Below are 19,740 nucleotides of genomic sequence, written 5' to 3' on the forward strand. Positions count from 1 at the left end.
CTAGATGAATGGGATGTCAGAGATAAAGCCAATGGCCAATGTTGTGATCTGGGAGGAGGAGAGGGACTTGACAACTCTGTCCAGGTTTTTAGCTTAGGACGTAGAAGGCTGCAGGGGGCACAGACTTGAGGAACCAGAACAGATTTAGAGTCTTTGGAGATAAAACAGAAGGCTTCTGAGGTATCCGGAACAATTATCCATGTGTGCAAACATGGCCCTCAGGAGAGGAGCCTGGCGTTGGGGATATAGCCTGGGCAGGTGGGCTGTGGGCAGGTTAAGCAGACGGCAGCTGGGAATTCTGACCGGCAACGAGCCCAGGATGGGATTCCAGCCTCCACGAAGGGATGGGAATCACCAGAGCAGATAAGCACCTCACTCTAGGGGCGCTGAGCTGAGATGCTGCATTTTCAAGGTGGGCTCAGGCCCTTGATTCAACTTGCTGTTGAATCCTACGAAAATGACTGGCACTGTCTTCATCGTTTCTGATTCCAGGGCCTGGAGGGGCTACACCTGCTGATAGCGGCAGAAGGGACTCTGGACAAGCCCAAGGAACCCTGTTCTTAAGTTCCTATGCCAAATATCCACAGGTTCCAAAGCAACAATAAAGAATAACGCCCAAACCCCTTTACAGGTAATGTTTCCCCTCAGACAGAAATCCTGCTACACGACACCTATGCAACTGCCTCCATGCGTGCGGTGTTCTCCAGGTTACAGCCTACCTATCATTTGCCACGCCTAACCACTTGAAACCCACCTGGGAAAACCTTAAAGGGTGCTTGCCTATTAGAAGGTAATCTCATGCTCTCTTTGTTGTTGAAATTTACTAACGAGACTTTTCCCATCGATTGCAAGGATCATTGAAAGAAAATGTGCTCTCTGCTTGCATTAACCACCTTGGAAGTATTTGAGAGTATCTCCTTTTGCTTTTCTTAATAATATGAAAAAACTAAATGGTGTCTATCCTAACAGCGTCGGGGGCACATCAGGTGACTGGCAGGGGAGAATTCTGGCTTCCTTGAAAAGATGAAACGCCCAAGGCTTCTCAGCCTGAGGGCAGCCTGCCATCACTGCCACAGTGTGCCATTGACCGCGGAGAGGGTAAAAGGAAGGGAAAAAGTATAGTTGGCCCATTGTTTAAAAGGGACTCCACACATGCTCATTGGCTGTGTATTAATTGAAAGAAACCATTTGTTTTGTGGCTAAAATAGTTTGCTTCTGAAATCTGCTAAGGAATGGGTGCTGATTTCTCAAAAAGACTCAAAGCCAAGTTTAATTTTTCCAGCTTTCAACCTAGGGACACATTATCCTTTTTTTCTAAAGAGTGAAAGCCTTAAATGGAAATCAAAGTCTGAAGCACAAGAACTAACCCTCTTTGCCTGAACTGCTGTTTAACAAGAGCCGACACTACGCATTTCCTTTCTTCTGAGAAACTAGTTCAAAGGTCAAGCCTAATGGAAGTCTTCAGAAGTTTTATTTTCCTCTGCAGGCTTAATGAAAGGCTCAGAGCTTGACCCAGTAAAATCTAGATGATGAAGTAATCTCAGATGTTGAAGGAACCTCCATGATCTTTCCCCTTAAAATAATCATCTGTAGGAGATCAAAAGACAGTGCCTGGTTATTTCATTAAAATATCATATAAACAGGTCCATATATACATATATCTTGATATCCTTTATCTCCTATAATCATAAAGATCTAACTAAATTTTTTCTTTAGGTTTGAGCTATGATCATGGATATGAATAGTACTCAATGATCAAAACATATGATGAGTAGAGCATACAATATTTGATACACTATTATTAAATATAAGACATAATTTTATTTAAAATGCTTCCTTTAATGAGAAGGATATAGCGTTTTAAAAAATTAGTTTATGACTCCATGAACGAATGTTATTTTTTGCTAGAATGAGACAGGTCAGGACCAACTTTTCTGTTTTTGGCTCTTATAGATGCCAGTTTCGAGAACCGTGTTCACAGAACTATACAGTGAGGTCCTGGATGAGTGCGAGGTTGGCCTTTCTTTGTAAAGAAGGTGGAGAGAAAGCGAGGTGGAAAGGAGAACAGGTTAAAGGCAGATAGATGTCGGTGAAGATGAGCATCTTGAAACTGATGCCTTGGAATGCTCAGTGTTCCTCACCCCGCCTGGGACACGCCGCCTCAGCCTCAAAGCTCCCGGCCCAGGATTTAGGGGGTACGACTCCTATTCTGAACCTCAGAAAGCATCAGGACAACAGAGACAGTATTGCTGCTGCCTTCCGGGTGTGTCTTACTTTCTCTCTCCTCCCTCCCAAGGGCTCCAGGTCCCTGTGCTTCCCGACAGCTTAGTCCCAGACTCTTCATCGGGGGTGCAAACTCCACAACAACGTGGGACAACGTATCAAGGCCTTTTCTTAATGAGGCAGAATGAAAATGCCTGGGCAATACTGACCTTCAGATCAGGGATTCCTAAACTGAAGTGCAAAATGCATCCCCGGGGATCTTGTTAAAATGCAGATTCTGGTCAGCAGGTCTGGGGTGGGGTCCGGGATTCTGCATTTTCCAAAGGGCTCTGCTTGGGAGGCACTTTGGCTGTAGAGCATGGTCTTGCATGCACCTCCATGCTGGCCACCTGATTTGGTAGGAGCAGCGCACAAGGCACGGCTGAATCCCCAAAGAGCATGAAATGCCTACCTCCACGATGAGGGGGCTCAGGCTACAGGGGGATGCTCTGGGCTGAAACTAATCAGAGAGACTGGATGTGGCTGAGTATGATGGGTCTGCTGGAGGTCAGGGGCAGGCAGGTAAGGGAAAAGAGAGGAGAAATAACAAGGCTGTGAGCAAATCTAAGCGATTCCGGCACGATTCATTCAGATGACCTCAGCTAGCTGAGGAAGGCTCCAGAGGAGAAAAAAGGGACATTAGGAGGATTTGGCTGGGATTAGGGAAAGGGAAGGAAGTGTTGGGTATCTTTGAAAGGCAAGCTGAAAATTCTGATGTTTTAAAGGGAATAACACCATCTCATAAATTCCAGTACTTGGATAATAATCAAAGAAAACAGTTCCCTGAAGAGAGCACTTGAAAACAATCCACGAGGAGATGAAGCAAACTGTGTTACAACTTAGACTGTGGATGCAATGGTTAACTGAATAAAGTCAGCCTACACATTTTGACAGAAAAGATGACCAAGACATATCACATGAATAAAAGAAAGCTACAAATAATAAAGATATGATACAATTAGTGCAAAAATACAAAAGAAGGGGAATAGATATTGTGAGAAAATTTTAAAAAGTAAATTATGTCTCTACAAATTCATGCTGCAACGTTTTGAAAGGCGACTTTAAATTTTGTTGATTATATGATCAACTATATATTTTGAACACGTGGGTTCCTAAATTCAGACTTTTCATCAAATAAGAGAAAACTTTGACAGCAAAAGTCAAATGATCCTAGTGCCTTATGATGCCACTAATATTCCAATACTATAAAAAGCACATTTGTGAGGTCAAATATGATTAACATCTTAATGTCATAGCTTGATTTCTAACTTCTGCAATAAACCAGATGTGATATTTGAGAGAAGTTTCTCACTATAGATCAGTGATTCACTTTCACGTGCACAGAAATCACCTTGGTGTCTTGTTAAATTGCAGATTCTCACGTAGTAAATGGATTTCTAACCAGCACCCAGGTCCTGGACCACAGTTCGGATAACAAGGCTCTAGAGAAGAAGCTAGAAAGTGTAAGTTTTGGTCATTTTAGCATTTGTAATTTTTTAAGTACAAAGATATAGTCTAAGATTCAAACTGTGGTGGATTGAGATACTTTATTTCAATGATTTTAAAACTGATAGAATGAAACAGAAAAGACAGTGATAATTTTGTAGAAATTATTCCATTCCATAAGTAGATATGACCAATTCATCAAAGCACTAGTGACTTATTATATGAGGTTGATTTGGTCATAGGTTTAATGGTTTACGTATAAAACTAGTAAAACTACTCTTTGATTTGGAATCTCATTTTCCATAACCTACACAAACCTTTTCAAATTTACAGAAGATAAAGTATACATGTGGACCTACATGTGATATTTTAAACAGTATACAAAATTCATCTTCAGAAAAGATACGTCTATATGAGCAAAATGACTGGCCAGGTAAACTGTCTCCTTTGGGGCCTTCTGAGAGTGGCAATCATACCCCCAAAAGCCCTCCTTTAGGGACACATATAACTTAGATTATTGTAAAATCTCACCACAGCTGAATACCTTTGGGATTCCCACTGAAGCAAAGGCAGCTCTGCCTAAGAGCTCCATCCAATGTGTTTTACCCTGGACACCCACCGGCAGATCCAAACACAGCCTCTTGTATTGGTCTGCTAGGGCTGCCATCACAAAAACCACAGGCTGGAAATTGATTTTCTCACAGTTCTGGAGGCTAGAAACCCAAAATCAAGGTGCTAGCAGGTCTGGTTTCTCCCGAGGCCTCTCTCCTGGGCTTGCAGACAGCCGCCCTCTCCCTGTGTCCTCACATGGCCTTTTCTCTTATAAGGACACCAGTCTTGTTGGATTAGGGCCCCATCCTGATGGCTTCATTAACTTAATCACCTCTTCAATGACCTTCTCTCCGTATACGGTCCCATTCTGAGGTCCTGGGGGTTGGAACTTCAACACATGAATTTGGGGAGACACATTTCAGCCCTCTTGAATTCAAGTCTGAATTCCAGGTACTGTAGAGTGACACACAATTGAAGAGAGATGCAGAGAGAAGACAGGGCAGTCCTGGCAGTCAGTGTTAAGAGACAAGAAGGAGAAGGGAAGGGGGTCAGAGGGGGACAGGGGGCAGTGGCAGAGTGGCCGAGGCCCCACACCCCAAAGCTCTGCACGAGGCCCCAGCAAATGCCTACTTCTCAGGGCCATGCTCGGGAGTTCCTGCCAGGGCCCCAAAGCAGCTTTTGTATCCAGAACCGTGATCTGGTTTTCAATGAGACCTGCCTAGCTGGGGCTGCTCAAACAGCTTCCTGTTTCTTTCATACCCCTCTGGAAACGTACAACAAGCTCCTATTGACTGAGATAACCGGAGAGCATTTTTATTCCTTGCAATTTGTAAGTGCTTATTGCAGTGAGTGAGCTAATGCTGCATGTGACATACAAGCGCTTCAGTAGATGGTACGGCCTGAATGACCTGTATGTTCTATGGAGATGTACATAAGGGTCTCGTTATATGTTGCATGCTTTGCCTTCATTTTTATTAAAGCAACAGTGTAGGGTAATCAAACAGAAACTCCTTTCCTTTCTAATGGATACAAATGAAAATTTATAGTCATCAAGGATTCGCAGTTACTTAAACAGGGCAGGTCTGGCCTGTGTGTGTGTGCACACTGCTTCACAAACACACCCAGATTCTGTGTTCCTAATGGCCACTTTGACAATATTAGCAGTATTGCCTATTACTTTCACGCTGACTTATGGTGAATTTAAATCTGGTAACGTTTCCATAATCTTCAAAACAAAGCCCAGCAAATATCTTGGAAGGCCCCCTACAGAAACATGGTAGTTTATCTAAAAGAGCCTATGTTTTACATTTTCTTCTTTAAAGTCAGAAGCATTTTTACTGCAGTAGAGATGTTAATTGCCACTTAACTTAATGACTTCTTTTCTGATATAAAATAGCCTGGCTTGAAATACAGCAGACTTCTTTGTCAAGAAGAGACAGGAATAGGAGGTCTGTTGATTCCTGGGAGAAATGGGACGCTTTTTCTTTTCTGTCTGCTTGCTTTGTGCTGGTTGCAGGCTTTCTGATTTAGGACCTTTGAGGTATGAGTTACCGCCTTCATCTTCAGTGTGAGGGAAAACGAACCCCAGTAGAAGCCATGAAATAGAACTTTGGCTCTGAAAGCAAAACCCACAGCAGGAGCTCCTGAGGTTATTAAAACAGAATTATGTGGTAGCTGGTATAACCAGTTACTAAGGGAAATTTTTAATAAAACTGTAGCAGATAGTTTTTGTTTAAATTTGATTTATTTTTAAGTTTATATGATTTCAAATGAGATTTTTTCCTATTTGTTTCCTAGTTAATATTCCTACCTCATCGCTCCTATACAAAAGTTTCTAGTGTCCAAAATGATGCTGACTGGCTGTTGGTGCTCAATAAATATTTGTTAAATGACTGAATGAAAACATTTCAAACTTATAACCCTTAGGCAGTATTTCTCAAATAATATTAATACCTAGTTTTATTCTACAGAATAATATTGTGCCATCTAATTGAAGAAGCTCCTTCACATTCATGATTTTAACTGTGAGTCTTACAGCTAATATATTAGCTAATATATGATTATAATATATTATTATTTTATTTAATCATAAGATTAAATATCTATGTATAAGTGTATATTATGTATATTAAAAGTATACGTATAACTGAATCACTTTGCTGTACACCTGAAACTAACACAACATTGTTAATCAACTATGTGCCAATATAAAATTAAAAAAAGAAAAGAAAATGTTAGCAAGAGATTAAAGAGCTCATATTAGGTTAACATATTTGGCAATAAATGCTATAGGACACTGAGTATGTTCTCCTTACAAATGGGCTTCAGAGCTTCCCACAAAGTGGTGGAAGGCACTGTTTTGCAAGGGGTCACGTTCAAGAGCCACGGAGCCATTTCCATTCATTCTTCTTCCCCATGGTCCCATCTGCTGCTCCTCCAGATGACCTTGGTTTCTGTCTATTAGTAGCGCCCGGGCAGCCTTTAGCTGGCTGTTTTATTTTCTTTCCTTTTTATTGTGGTAAAATAAACATAACATAAAATTTACCATGTCAACCATTTTTAAGTCTACAGTTCCCAGTACACTGCCGTGCAACCATCACCACCATCCCTGTGCAGAACTTTTTCATCATCCCCAACAGAAACTCTATCTATTAGAGACAAATTTCCCAACTCCCGCCTCCTCCTCACCCCTGGCAACCACTACTCTAATTTCTGTCTCTCTGTTTTCGACTACTCTAGGGACCTTATACAAGTGGAATCATACAGGAGTTGTCTTTTTATATCCGGATTATCTCACTTATCATAACGTCTTTAAGGCTCATCCATGTTGTAACATGTGTCTTCCTTTTTAAGGCTGAATAATATTCAATCCAGTGTACAGACCACATTTTGTTTATCCATTCATCCTTTGACGGATGCTTGGGTTTAAACAAGAAAAGGGGAAAGGGGGATTCACAGAAGATACTGGAAGGAAAGGCTGACTACCTTGGTGAGATGACCAGTCAGATTAAGCATAACAAATCATCCCATGACTCAAAGGCTAAAGACAACAAGCATCGTTAATTATCTCATGGCTACATTGTGCAGTAATTCAAGACAGAGGAGAGCAGGGACAGTTAGTCTCTACTCCACAATGTCTGGGAGCTAAGCTGGGAGACCCAAAGGCTTGACTGGCACTGGGGGATGTGGTTTGAAAGTGGCTCCCTCACATGGTGGGCAAATTGGTTCTTCCCCATGCAGGCCTCTCCCCTGGGATGCTTGAGAGCCTTAGGATGTTGAACTGGTCACAGAGGCCACCTCTGATTCAGAGTGAGAGAGGCCCCACAAAGGTGTGAGCACCAGGAGACAGTGTGATTGGGGACATCTTGGACACCACCTACTACAAACCTTATTACTGTTCATTATATATAGTAGGCTAAATATTTGGAGATTTTTTCAGAAATGATTAATATTTTAGAATATTACTGCTTTGAAAAACTTGAAAGTATTCAGAAGAAATGTATAATTCTAGTCAGTCAGCAAATATATTCAAAACTGTATATATATGCACCCCAATGTTCACAGCGTCACCATTTACAGTAGCCAAGACATGGAAGCAGCCTAAGTGTCTGCTGATAGATGAATGGATAAGGAAGATGTGGTGTATACACAATGGAATATTACTTAGCCATAAAAAAGAATGAAATAATGCAATTTGCAGCAACATGGATAGACCTAGAGATGATCATACTAAGTGAAGTAAGTCAGAGAAAGATGAATATCTCATGATATCACCTATATGTGGAATCTAAAAAAATGATACAAATGAACTTATTTACAAAACAGAAATAGACTCATAGACATAGAAAACAAACTTACAGTTACCAAAAGGGAAAGGGGGGGAGGGATAAATTTGGAATCTGGGATTAACAGACACTGACAACTATACATAAAATAGATAAACAACAAGGACCTACTGAAAAGCGCAGGGAACTATATTCAATATCTTGTAATAACCTATAATGGAAAAGAATCTGAAAAAGAATATATATATATATATATATATATACGTATAACTGAGTCACTGCTGTATACCTGAAACACTGTAAATCAACTATACTTCAATAAAAAAATCAAAATTAAAAACAAAAACAGAAAAAACCACCCAGTATACACAAGCAAAGAAAATAAGGTAAAAGGCCAGGATTTCTTTTTCACATTCACTGGGATAATCGTGAGCATCTGAAGCTAATTTTACATTACCCACCTGTTCAGAGAAATGATTTCTGCTACATTGTGGCTTCTAAGCCAATGGTTCCCAAACGTTTGTCTGAAACCAACTTTGATTTTTTTTCATAGGGGCCCCTTTATGCAACTGAAAAGACTGTCCTATATTCCACGGTTATTTCACGTCTGCCTTTCCTGTGTGTTAAGAAGTGGCTGGAGGAGACTATTTGCAAAGTAAAAGCCCAGCTACCCTGGGCTGGCACCCACATGGCTTTTGGAATGGAACTAGTGTTTGTATTCCAAAAATGTTGGGAATCACTGTGTCACATTTCAGTCATGGGGAGTCACCCCGGGGGCTCACTGTAGCATCTGTCAGTACAGAGCAGCTGAGGGTAGATGGAGGCCCTCACTTTTGGGGCCTCTATGCAAACGGCCCAGTTATCAAACGCAATCAGAGTTTTCTTGGTGTGGTGGCTTCAGCTCTAAAGAGCTTCCAAAACTGGTGGCCCATGGGCCCTGTTCTAGCACGAAATTTTAAGCAATAGGCACATTAAAAGAGCAAAGCACAGAGTGACATGCCCCTAGAAAACTGAAAAGGTAAAACAATGAAAAGAAGGAGGACACATGTCTCATCTCACTTGATGAGATGCCTCTCAATACGTAAAATATTCTGTTTTGCAGGAACCCTGCGCACTGGATTTCCCACTGGATATGTTCTTCTCTTTCTACACTTCCCCCTCCTCATCCTTCTACTCTTATAGAATTAAGTGGATGTTAGAACACACTCAGTTCAGCAAACCAGTTAAGGTAGCTGAATGTGATCTTCAGTAGATGAAAGAATTTAAGTTACTAGATTTATAATGTATCATGAACAATGGAAATATCAGTTCAAAATGTACTTTTTCTTACTGTAAAATGCTCACTTTCTCTCTACAGATGTCAGTGCCTCCAAATTAATGAGCACTGTTGGCTGCAAAACATCTCAAGAAGCACCGGAAATTAACTTCCATTAGTTACAAACTGACAGTCAACTACCACCTGCCTTGTAAGACAATAAAAGCTTTGAATGCTCCATTTTTGTCCTCAATTAAATGTTCAAAGTCAGATGGTGAAGAAAAGTGACTTAAGCCATCCAGAAAAATATTAAAACTGGTTTGTGTGTGAAGTGACCAAAGGGGATTTCAGATTCTCGCTTGTGGTAGGATAAACAGGGAGGTTTTGAGGATAGACTGAGATTGGCTTTCCATAGTTACAGCAGCATAAGTTGAATAATGAAGAAAGGAAATTCTTTTCATAATATGGTCAGGTTCTCTGAGAAGCATAGAACCCTTTAAAGAGCACATAATTTCAAAAGGTTGAGTATAACTATGTGGGTGCTGATTAAAGACGGAAATAAACAGCCAGGATGTGCTTTCCAATATTCTCACAGCTACTGGGATTTCGGAAGGGAAAACAAATGTTGCGTTTCTCTAGTTTTGTGCATTTATATTTTTAGTTTTCAACATTCTATCAACATTGACTTGAAGAATGGAACCTGTTTAGAATGACTTTTTTTAAATGGTAAAACAAAACAAAAGCAAAGCACAGAAGTTGGGAAAGCAGACCGATGGATAAACAGACAAGAAGCAAAATCAATACCTTGTTACTATGTGTCTTTTGTCGCATTAAAAATCAAGTTCTTGCATAAGTTTTGCAAATCTTATCTCTGGGTAACTGTGTGCAGAGCCGATTAACAGATAGTTTATTTACGTACATATACATATACACACATAATATATGTATATGTATACACATAATCTTTGTGGCATATATGTAGATGCCACTTTCCTTAATAAAATCAAATGTAGGGCTGTCAAGGTTCCCCCTAGAAGACAGTCCTTGAGGAATGACTGACCAAGGAAGCCAGTTCTGTCACCCTGGATTTTCTTGGTTTCTCTTTTTTCCTGGGGGGCTCCCACTCGTGGGAACCAACCTTGGGGAAGAGGGATGCTCTTGTCCGTTTTTATAATCCTATTCAATACCAGACCCACAAAACTTTCCTTTGATTCCTTTTGAAGCACAAACCCTTCTTTTGATTCCTTCAAACCACTTCCCAGAACTCTAGAAAGTATCAAGTGGGAAGTGAAAGGAGAGCACGCAGAAGGGAAATAGAGGCAGAGACCCCAAAACGGAGCCCCGAGATTTAGGAGCTTCTGTTCCAGGTCTGTGGGCCTCTCTAACCCTCCTTGAGATTCCAAGGAAAGAGGCGGCCTCATTTTTGGTTCTCAGCTTGTTTCTAAGGGGCACTGATTTTAATATTCACACTCCTTTTGGGCTCTTCAGTATTCTGATCATTTCTTTCACAAGGAAGATGAAGAGAGAGATTGACTTCCTCCCTCCCACCTGTAGCTTAGCTTTCTGCTTCATCCTAAATGACTGTCAGAGAATGACTTCACCTGCAAGATCCTACTCTCTCTTCAGCATGAGAATATCTAAGTCCAATAGATAACACACAGACACAAACATATGAGCCTGGTTATCAGTGAGAAGATAGAGATTAACCTTAAGGCAGGAAGTAATATGAATTACTAGCAAAAGTAATACACTGAGGGCTGATAACAACACTGCAAACTAATTATTTGTTTTACTTAGGAATCCAATATGCCATTCCTTTAAACCATCAATTATCTTTATTTTGATGTTATCATTGTACTTATCATTACTGGGGACCTTAATATTAAGACTAAAGATGCTTGATGTTTCAGAGTTCTGACTTCTAGGAAGCCGAGGTGGTCCCCTGATGCTAAATGGTATCACCAGAGTTCATCTCTCCTATAAATGGATTTGGTAAAGATTTCATGATAATTAAATGATTGAATGGAACTTCTCAGTTGCTTTGAATCAGGGGAAAGATGCTATTTCTGTTCCTAAAACAGGGAATGAGTGTAGTTGGCTTTAAGTAGAGGGGTTAAAGTTAAGTTCTGGAAAGACTGCATCAGGATATATGACAGACACACTGGTAGATCATTAGAGACACAACTTAAGGGACCAACAACAAATATTCCTGGCTTCATAATGGAGACCAAACCCAGGATCACCACAGCCACCTTCAGAGAGGCTGGGTAGAGGAGGGGGAACTCTGCTGGGAAGAAGGGGAGGGTGTACAACAGCCTTTGCTCCCGTGGTAGGCTCCAGGTAGCGTGGATTTGGCTTTTTGCCCTAAATGAGGCAGGAAAGTCCAGTGGCCCACTTTCGAGAGCAGGGACTTGACTTTCTCAGGCTCCTCTGCACCCCTGGGGGTCTGGCTAGTGGGTGGAGGCCCCAGTGAGTGGCTGGCTCTTGGACCAGGTGTGAGCTACAGGCTCACCTTCTGAACCTGGGGTAGAGCCTGTTTTACCAAAAGCACGTGGACTGAGGGGAAGGACGAGGCTGGTTCTCAGGAGGAAAGCCTGTAAACCAGAAAAACACAAAGCAGAGATTTCTACCATCACAACTGATGGAGTATCTGCTAATGACTCATTAACCAACTAATTAGTACCCTGGGTAGAAGGATGCATCTGGGATGTCTCCGAGGTCCCTATGCCAGAACCCGCTTTGGTATAAACGAGGTGAGGGCGTAGTATTACAAATGAGTCGCTCTTTTAGAAATGCAGTTGTTCACTCCTACCAGGGATTCCGAAGACAGAAGGCAAAGTGAGTAATCTGGGCTCTGGGAGAATCAAGATGGGCAGAGACAAGTATTGTGTGTAAACACTGCTTTCCTTTCAGTTGATAAAAGGAATCCTGAAAAGGAGGCTTTTGTAAAACAAACAAAATCCTTTTGCAGTTGGAGTCTTCCTTTCCATCTTCCGATTCGGCTTCCTGGCCGTGAGGGCCCAGGTCTCAGTTCTCCCTCCTCGCTGCCCCCGCTGGCCTGTGCTCTGGCCTCCCCAGAGGCCCTCCCATCCCTGGCCTCCCAGCAGGGCATCCCCCCAGGATCTGCTCCTCGGTCTTTCCCACTCGACAGCACACGGCCTCTGTGCCTTCACCCACTTCTTCCACGTCTCTGACTCCCAAGTGCCATTCTCAGCTCGAGGCTTGGGCCACAGGTGCTCCTGATGGCAGGCGCCGTGCTGGCAGCAGAGAGGCAGTGGTGACAACAGTGGGCCCTTCCCTATGCCGGGAAACGCCCCAAAGACCTTGAGGTCTGAACACATGTCATCTCACGACACCTTCATGAGGAAGGTGCTTTTATCATTTCCGCTTTACACACATGGGCACTGAAGGCAGAGCAGGTGAGCATCACGCCTCGAATCATGACTTGCTGAGAATCCTTTTCCCCTGGGTACTGGATGCCCTTTACAGCCCAGACCTCCTCTACTCTTCCTGTGCTGGATGAGAGCCTGCACTGCAGGGCTGCCCAAGATCAGCACCTGGGCTGAGAGGGGAGAACATCTGAAATTCTACTTATTTACTTAACCAGACAAAATCAAGCAATTCAGAACGATCATACTTACTCCACAGGTTGGCACTGGCCCTCTCACTGGGCCCACATTTCAGACGATGGTGCATTTTTTACTGGAAGCCACAACACAGCAAGGATGACAGTCACACCCTTGCTAATTTGACCACTAGGGCTCCTTATTGCTATTGACGTGTGTCGGTCCATGCGATGTGTGCCGGTCCATGAGAAGTTTTAGATTATATGATCTAGCTTTAAACTAACCCTCCCAATACGAACAAGGTAGCACAAATGATTCAAGCATGGCCAAGCGCTAAGAAAATAGCTATGCTCACCCATCTATCCACACCTGGAGTGATGAACATCAGACATGTTAACCAGCAAAAACAGTGATAATATACTCAGATCTAACATATTCAACCATATTGCTCTTTCTAAAGACAGGTTTTTATGATTAAAAGTGTATATTGGTCTTTCACAGCTCCCTAAATGTCCATTGACGGATGAATGAATAAAGAAGATGTGGTATATATATGATAGAATATTACTCACTCATAAAATAAGTATGAAATAGTACCATTTGCTGCAACATGGATGCAACTAGAGATTATCACACTAAGTGAAGTAAGTGAGAAAGAGAAAGGCAAATGCTGTATGATATCATTTATATGTGGAATCTAAAATATGGCACAAATGAACCTATCTACAAAGCAGACGCACAGACAGAGAGAACAGACATGTGCTTGCCAAGGGGGAGGGGGTGGGGAGGGATGGATTGGGAGTTTGGGATTAGCAGATGCAAACTATTATATACAGGATGGATAAACAACAAGGTCCTACTGTACAACACCAGGAACTATATTCAATATCCTGTGATAAACCATAACGGGAAAGAATATAAAAACGAAAGCATATATATGTATAACTGAATCACATTGCTGTACAGCAGAAATTAACACAACATTGTAAATCAACTATACTTCAATAAAAGAAATTTTAAAAATGTAAACTGAAATAAAAACTTTTAATTGTGGTGTTTTATCTTTAACATCTCGTTTCAAGTTCTATTTTTAGTGCACATCTGTTTTACAGTGTAAATAGTATAATAGTACACTGAAACGTGTAGTTAGTTGAGTAGTGTGTCTCCCCAAAATTCATATCTATTCAGAAGCTCAGAATATGGCCTTATTTGGAAATAGTGTCTTTGCAGATGTAATTAGGTGAAGATGAAGTCATCCTGGATTAGCGTGGATCCTAAATACAGCAACTGGTGTCTTCATAGGAACAGGATGGGAGACGTGAGACAGAGAGGAAGGTGTAAGTGAAGACAGAGGCAGAGACTGAAGCTCTGCAGCCACATTCAAGGGATGGCGGGGCCACCCCAGACCCTTTGGAGGAAGCATGACCCTGCTCAGGCCGTGATTTTTCAGACTTCTGGCCTCCACAACTGTAAGAGAATACATTTTTGTTGGTTGAAGCCACCCAGTTTGTGGTAATTTGTATGGCAAGGCAGCCCTAGGAAATTAACATACCATGTTCATAATTTATAAGTAAAAAAATCCGCATACAGAGATGCAAGCTAACATTTCTTGCTGACTCGGTGGGTGGACAGCTGCCCTCCCATCCCAGCCCAACCAGGCTGGAGTACTTCAAACAGGCACCACCCCCGACTTCCAGCCCTCTTTTCTTTTCAACTAGAGAGCTTTCGCTCCCATTTTTTCATATGTAAATATCAACTATTCCTCAAGGTTCCGGCCAACCACTCAATTCCGCCTCTGTACTTCTTCTGTCACATCTGTCTTATTTACCCAAGGCACTACAGTCATTTGTGGATATACCTTTCTCTCTCACATACCTTTAACAGCTCCTTAAAGAATGAAGCTCTTTTCATGCTATCATTGCACCTGCAGAGTTCACCCTACAATATTCCCCAGAAAAGTCACCGAGAACACACGTGCCTTCAGATGGACCTGGAGGGAAGAGTTTAAAGGAATGAGAGCTACAGGGCTGTGTCCCTGCCCAGCTCTGGCCATGTGTTAATAAAACCTCGCTGAGGACATATATGTGTGCTTTTCATATTTCCAAGTGGCATGAGCAGTGCATTATAATAATCATGCTGGATAACAAAACTGGAGTCTGAAGTATCAAATAATGGAATCACCCAACAAGAAGTGAATGTAAAGCCCCTCATTTAAGTTAAAAAGAAAATTTCATATATATACACACATATATATATATATATGTGTATATATATATATATATAATTTCATTATATATATAATGAAATAACTACTTAGCCATTAAGAAAAAGAATGAAGTAATGCCATTTGCAGCAACATGGATGGGCCTAGAGCTTATGATACTAAGTGAAGTAAGTCAGACAGAGAGAGACTAATACCATTTGATATCATTTATATGTGGAATCTAAAATATGACACAAATGAACTTATTTACAAAACAGAAACAGACTCACAGACATAGAAAACAAGCTTATGGTTACCAACAGGGAAAGGGGGTGGGGGAGGGATAAATTAGGATTTTGTGATTAGCACATACACACTACTATATATAAAATAGATAAACGACAAGGTCCTACTGTATAGCACAGGGAACTATATCCAATACCCTGTGATAAACCATAACGGAAAAGAATATGAAAAAGAATATATATACATATATATAGATATCTGAATCACTTTGCTGTACACCTGAAACATTGTAAATCAACTATACTTCAATAAAAAAATAATAAATTAAAAAAAAGTCTCACTGAGAAGGCGCTGGGGGGAGGAGTAATAACTGTCCTCAGGGCTGTCTCTGAAGAAGGGACAGATGTATTCTAACGTGACTGCAAAGGTCAGAAACAAGATCAGGGAGTGAACTTACAAGGGGTGAAGATTTCAATATAAATGAGTGTACAAGGCTTGAATTATTCAAGAAATTAATAAAATGCTTCAAGAGATGGTGAGTGGCCCATTTCGAGAGGCATTCAAACAGAGACTGAATGGCCAATTGCTGGGCTTGCTTTTGGCCTAACTGAATAAATGACGTCCAAGTGCTCTTCGCACTGAGGGTCTTTAAATTGCAGATGCTGTATTTTTTTCCCCCTCTGACATTTCCCCAGTTAAATAAATGATTATTGAACATTTGAAGTGAAAAACAAACTCCCCAGAGATTCACCACCCCAGAACTGAACTAGGAAGAATATTATGACTGTTTTATTGCAAACACTTCAGACATGTTACCTAAATGACATAATAATGGCGCTTTAAACGTTAATAAAGATTCGAAAAATATTTTTTAAATCTTCACCTTTAAAAAAGCATCTTTGTATATATTTTGTTTCCTGAGCATTCATTTCACTATATGCTATGTGTGGTTATGGAGTGGGCAGGTAAGCAATGAAAAAAAAAAACAGCATTTGGAAAACATTCTTAACCTAGGTTTACCTAATGATATTCATAAGCAGTATTACTTAATAATATATACTAATACAACATCCAATAATAAAATAATTTTAGTAATACACTAGGTAATTCCTTAAAAGTGCATATTTTTAGATTATTGGTCAAATACTGTGGCTTGAAACAAAACATGGAGAACAAGTTTGATAGAGTCAACTGAAAATGCAGTTGCTAATTTGGGCTCAAGTTCAGCATAAAGATGTGTCATTGCATTTATTTCTCTGTTACACTGAATAACAAAAAGAAGATAGAATTTTATTGTGAATCATGTTTACAGTAAGTTAGATTCCTTTAGCATGTGTGAAAAACTGCTTTTGAGGTAGTTTACATCAAGGATTACAATATCCTGAAAAGGGATTAATCCAACTTGATTAAAAGATGCCATTCATGCTGCAACCTACACATTAAGTTACGTCAGTAAATGTCTTAGCCATAACTTTTCTTCTTTTATAGACAAGAACATTTATAGCACCATTAGTACACCAGGTACATCAGTCTTGCTTTTTTTCTGGTTATTTCATCAATCACATTTTCAAAACAAGAATGCTATGACTTATCACTCCCAACATCACTAAGTTGGGATGAGTCCTTTCATATAATTTAAAGATTTATATTTGACCTACATGTTTAAAAGCACTGTATAAAACTCAATATCTGGTATAGTACAAACAACGTATTAGCTGTGATAACTCTTAAGAAATTCACATTTTACGGAAGATAACATGCAATTAACAAATAAAAATTCTCAGCGAACGTGGCTGTAAAGCAAACATTATATATATAAATTTTTTTTTCAAAGTGATTGCTGACTTAAAAAGGCAATCAGATTCTACCGTCTCCTTGTATAAAAGGTTTCTGTGCATTCTTTGCTGGAGTACAGTAGGGGCAATTAAAAGTGAAAAGTTTTGCCCCGATCTATATGACTCAGCCAAGTAAGCTAGAAAAACCTAATCCTTCAGAACCAATCCTTTCATATCCTATGGCTTAGAAAAAAATTTTTTAAAATTGTTTTAAAGAATATATATATGTATAACTGAATCACTTTGCTGTACACCTGAAACTAATGCAACACTGTAAATCAACTATACTTCAATTTAAAAAAATAAATTAAAAAAAAAAATAGCCTAAATAAATAAATAATGTCATCAAAATATCAAAAAAAAAAAGATAACAGGGAGTTTCTGGTTTCAAGTCTAATGACTGAATTGGGGCTACCCTGATTTCAAATTCTTATTTTAAAATGGATGATTTGCTTGAAAACTCCTCACTGAAGCTCCTTAATAGAGAAAAGATACTGGTCTGCAATAAGTCGGATAGGCAGACAGTAGAAGAGAAAAGAAAGGAAAAACAAAACAAAGACCACATATCCATAAGCAATTATCAGAGAGACCAGACCTATTTAGACAATTTGTATCATTTCCTTCATTCCTTCATTCACTCCTACACACAGAAAACTGGTGCTATCATTTACTCATCCTCCAAAAAAATCATAAAAGATGTGAGTATAGTCTTTCCTTTTCCTTTTTATTTTTTATAAAGAAATATAAATGCCCATGCCAATACGTGCCCCGTGTCCTAAAAGTGTGGATTCTAGCCTGTGTACCCACGGGTCATTTATTCCAATTCTCCATTTATTTAAGGCACAAAATATGGGGATATCAGTTTCCTCCCACAAAGGAGAACTAAGTTAAAGATGTAAGGAAAAGTGTTTTGAGAATTGTAATGTGCTATAAATACATGTTTGCAATGGCAAAGAGGCTTACCTAGTCTGGTATTTAATGATAAATAAAACTTTAACAAATTCTCTTCAAAAATGTATGTATAAAAGCTTGAAAGAAGTCTAAAAGCTGGAAAAGTTTAAATCATAAGTTATAATGCTGAAATAAACAATTTTAAACCCCCAAAGTAAAAGATATCCGTTCTAGTAATATTCACCTAGGAAGAACCAAAATTCACTATTCAGAAGAAGATGCAAAAATGTTATCATAAAAGAAGCATTAGATTGTGGACTAGAATTTTAGATTAGATTTGGGCTGTCTCAATTAAATCTGAACAATTTGACATACTCCTTTATTTAAAAAAAAACTCTACAAGAAAGGCATTATTGTATTTTATATAACCATTTTGCATAATGCCAGGTTATTATTATTAGTGTCTTTTATATTAGGCCATAATAATTCAGTTCTGGTTCTAGATCTGGTTCTGTTTGTTTTGCTTCTATACCTGACTTTAGGATGGTGGTATGATTTTTTTCAGAATTAACACATATTTAAAGCCAATGCTTAGCATTCTTAAAAATAACATAGTAAACTGTAATTCCCATAACACTGATTTGTTATATAAGTTTACACCTACAAAAGGTCAGTGGCCAGTATACTCTTATTCATTCTCACATTTCTTATTGGTGTTTCTCTTTTTTGGTTTACAGTAGGCACTCAATAAATATATGTCACATAATCCATAACTTAAAAAGATAATAGCCATGATGATACACTGAAAGAAGAAAAAAAGGCTATAAAAGTGACAGTAACATAAAATGAGAAGGCTATGCCATTTAATAAAATAAAATGCATTTAATACACAGTATAAAATAAAGAAGCGAAGCTGTAGCTAGAGAAACATAAATTTGGGTTCCTATCAAGCCAAATTCCCCTAATATGAAATTTTAAAACCTTTCCACCGAAGATTAAACGCTTAGCCTCAATTTAAGTATACAGTGTTAAATAAAGCAATGCCAATTCAATTATGTATTTTTCTATTTAGCATTTCCTAAGAGTTTATTTCTACATGTTTTCAATAGCATGTCTAGAAAAATTATTTAAAAATAGAGAGTGTTGGGGGAGGGATGGATTGGGAGTTTGGGGTTAGCAGATGCAAACTATTATATATAGAATGGATAAACAACAAGACCCTACTGTAGAGCACAGGGAACTATATTCAATATCCTGGGATAAACCATAATGGAAAATAATATAAAAAAGAATGCATATATATGTATAACGGAATCACTTTGCTGTACAGCAGAAACTAACACAACATTGTAAATCAACTATACTTCAATAAAAAAATAACAAATATTGAAGAAAGAAAGAAAGAAACAGAGAGTGTTGAGGTGTTGTTATCTGAAGAACATTCTACCCACACATGCCAAGAATACTGAAGGATCTGGGGCAGATTTCAGGACCAAGACGATAGAGATCCCGGTTTCGACTGAAAATCTAGAGAAGCAGGATGCCGGACAATGTAAGTATAAGAATTCTTCTCATTTCTAGTAGCTAACAGTGAGCACTTATTACAATTCACCTTTACAATGGAGCTTCTACCACATATAATATTTAACATAAACCCTCCAAGCAGGTTCGAATTGTGCTAAAGAAGCTATCTCAAAGA

General features: G+C 39.5%; 1 protein-coding gene across 3 annotated transcripts in view; it reads right to left on the reverse strand.

The window, feature by feature from the left end:
- CTNND2 (catenin delta 2) overlaps nucleotides 1–19,740 on the reverse strand; it is a 975,434-nt gene that overhangs the window by 377,464 nt on the left and 578,230 nt on the right. The window lies entirely within an intron of this gene.

The sequence above is a fragment of the Eubalaena glacialis genome, chromosome 4 (assembly GCF_028564815.1).
Source record: "Eubalaena glacialis isolate mEubGla1 chromosome 4, mEubGla1.1.hap2.+ XY, whole genome shotgun sequence".
NCBI classification, from domain to species: domain Eukaryota; kingdom Metazoa; phylum Chordata; class Mammalia; order Artiodactyla; family Balaenidae; genus Eubalaena; species Eubalaena glacialis.